The sequence below is a fragment of the Propithecus coquereli genome, unplaced genomic scaffold, assembly GCF_000956105.1.
Source record: "Propithecus coquereli isolate 6110/MARCELLA unplaced genomic scaffold, Pcoq_1.0 Scaffold35, whole genome shotgun sequence".
NCBI lineage: Eukaryota > Metazoa > Chordata > Mammalia > Primates > Indriidae > Propithecus > Propithecus coquereli.
Genome location: NW_012149174.1, coordinates 6,438,325 through 6,441,926, shown reverse-complemented (window position 1 = coordinate 6,441,926; position 3,602 = coordinate 6,438,325).

The window sequence follows — 3,602 nt, the reverse complement described above, 5'->3', positions numbered from 1 at the left end:
AAAAAAAGAAAGAAGATTTCTATAGGAATACAGCACTTCTGTGTGATATCATGTCAAATCAAAATGACCTGAATATTTCTTTGCAAGGTAAAACTAAGTCTATATAGGATATGTGGCAAAAAATCCTAGCGTTTCAGAAAAAGCTGTCTTTTTTCAAAACACTTCTTCAGAAGGAAATTTCAGATGAACATTTTCCCCAGTTAGCAAAGGTCATTGATGAGGAGGATGATATAGGCAAATCATTTGAAGAATAAACAGCTGTTATAGACCTATTAATTGGAGAATACAATGAAAGGTTCACTGACTTTGAGAATATGACATCACATTGAAGTTAGCATTTCAGCCTCACCTGGCTGATATCACCAAGACACCTAAAGAACTACAAATGGAATTGATTGAGCTCTCAGTAGATGACATTTTAAAGTCATTGTTTGATGCTAAGGAAGATCCAATTGAAATATGGAAAAATTTAGTAGAATACCCACGCCTTTGTCTACATGCCCCAAAAATGCTTTCTTGCTTTTCAACCGCTTATTGCTGCAAATCTATATTCTCCTGCCTACCCCAAACCAAGATGCCCTTTAGGCCACAAATGATGTATAACCTGTCTAGAGGATCTACTGAAACTGCAGATCTCTGTTCTCCAACCGAATATTCAAATCCTTTCCAACAAAAAGCAGACACAACAAAGACATTAAAAGGTTAGTTAACTTTAAAATTAATAAATACCTTTCATTTTTTGAAATTATTAAGTACATAGTAGTTAGATTTTTACAAAATAATGTATATTTTTAAGTATATCTAATTGAAGTTTCTTTCTTTTTTTTTTTCTGAGACAGAATCTCACTCTGTTGCCTGGGCTAGAGTGCTGTGGCATCAGCCTAGCTCACAGCAACCTTAAACCCCTGGGCTCAAGTGATCCTCCTGCCTCAGCCTCCCGAGTAGCTACAGGCATGAGCCACCATGCTCAACTAATTTTTCTATTTTAGTAGAGACGGGTTCTCACTCCTACTCAGGCTGGTCTCGAACTCCTGGTCTCAAGTCATCCTCCCGCCTCAGCCTCCCAAAATGCTAGGATTACAGGTGTGAGCCACCTTGCTCAGCCAAAATAAGGTTTTAAAACTTTTTTTTAATTTCAGAAGAACTTTAGGCATAAATAGTTACATTTCAAAGGAAATTTATAAAATCTAATTTTAGGAAACTCTCATAAAACTTCTAAAAACATTTTGAGTTTAGGGAGCACTGACCTCAATTCTCTGGAGACTGTATGTCTCATGAAAAAAATGTAAAAATATTTTGAGTTGAAATATTAAAGCAGATCAATACCTTATGAATTCAAAAATGCCTCTGTATTTTGTAGAGTTCTTTTCACAAGGCCATGACAATAGTTAATTATTTTGTTATCCACATGCCATGTGAGTTGAATGGTTTTATTAGTAAGTACAGTTCATTTTAGATACATTTACTTTAAAACTCTATCAAATTTTATTAAAAAAACCAAAAAACCTGAAAAAGAAACAAAAAATACCAAAAATATTCTATTTACTCACTCACTTCTTTGTTCTCTTCCTCCTTCCTTTCTCCCTTCCACTCTCCTACTCTCTTCCTCTCTCCTTGAATATGGTTAACAAGATTGAACCCTTACTAAGTGCCTAACACTTGCTGGGCTTCTTGGTAATTATGAATGTACATTATGGTTGAGTTATGTATTTCTTTAGCAAAAATTTCTTTTCTTTCTTTTTTTTAATATCCACAGTGTTCGTTAATTGTTTCTTTATCAAGAGAAATTATTCCTTAGCCCACATATTCATGTTTCATAGCTCAAGAACACAGATCAGTGACACACTTCTATGTAATTCAACCCAAAGAAATTCTTTATATTCCAAAATCACTTTTCACTCTGAAAGATACCAGCCTTCCTTATATCCTCAAAATAATTTCTGTAGAAATCTACATGCGCCTTCTTTCTTGGTTTAGCCACAGCAAACTTACAGAGAGCTGCAGCTCCCAGGGATACAATGAATGTTCCAACAATATGAAATGGCAGACACCTGGCCAAAAGGCTATACATCTGAAGTTTTGTCAAAGCGCTGGCAGCCATGGTAGTTACTGTCCTTGATAGGTATGTCAATCTCAGCACGTCCTTCCTGGCTGATGGAGAAATGAACTGCCTTCCCTCCCCCAATTTTTTGAGTTCCTACTAGGTATTACGCAAAGCACCAGCTATCAGGAATTCAACAGTGAATAAAGTATGCTCCTCCCCATTCCCAAAAGGAGTTATGATCCAGTGGGAGACACATACACACTGGTAAATAGTCAAGTTGTCCCTCGTATCCATGGGGGATTGACTCCAGGACTCTCCTCCAGGTTGATCAAGTCCCAGATATAAAACGGCCTGGTATTTGCGTATAACCTATACACTTCCTCCCATACACTTTAAATTACTAGATTACTAGTAGATTAGATTATCTAGATTACTTATAATACCTAATACAATGTAAATGCTATGTAAATAGTTGTTATACTATATTGTTTAGGGAATAATGACAAGAATAAAAGCCTGTACATGTTCAGTACAGACCAAATTTTTTTTTCCTGAATATTTTCCACGCACGGTTGGATCCACGGATGCAGAACCCACAGATACAGACGGCTAACTGCACTTACTTCCCCTTCAGGCATCCAAAATGAGACAAGAAAAGCAAACCTGAGCCCAACCTCCAACCTGAAGCTAGCCACAGAGCTGAGCCAACCTAGATCAGAAGCCACAGAGGATCTGCAGACCAGGAAGCGTGAAAATAAATGTTTCTTGTTAAGCCACTGTGTTTTTGGCATGGTTTGTTATGCAGCATATTATAGTAAATGTCTGGCTAATGCATATTTTGGAGTTTCTTTGTTCATCATTTCTTTTTGCATCTCATGTCTACTTGTACTTTCTTTTAGCCTAAAGTTTGTCCTTTAGAATGTCCTGAGAGGGTGCGGGGGAGAAGAGCGGTTGGGTAAATTCACACCTAACAGGTACAATGCACACTATCTGGGTGATGGGCACACTTATAACATTGACTCAAACTGTACAAAAGCAATATATGTAACCAAAATGTTTGTACCCCTATAATATTCTGAAATTAAAAAAAAAAAAAGAATGTCTTGAGAGTCTTTGGCAGTAAATTCTCTGAATTTACACTTAATTGGAAAATTACTTTATTCTTTGTTCTTAAAATAAAACTTTTTGGTAAATAAGTGTAATTTGACCATTTTTTCCTCTGAAAAGAATAAAGGTATTATTCTTCTGTCTTCTTTCTGTCTTTTTTTTTTTTTTAGAGATGGGGTCTCCTTATGTTGCCCACGCTGTAGTGCAATGGTGTGATTGTAGCTCACTGCAGCCTGGAACTCCTGGGCTCAAGTGATCCTCCCACCTCAGCCTCCCAAGTAGCTGGCATGTGCCACCCCCTGGCTTGTCTTCTGACTTTCATTGTAGCTGTTAAGTCAACTATCAGTACAGTTATTGTCCATTTGTAGGAATGCTCTCTTTTGTCTGGCTGTTTTTGATATTTTAACTTTAATTTTGGCGTTCTGAAATTTCATTATAAAGTAACTCGGTA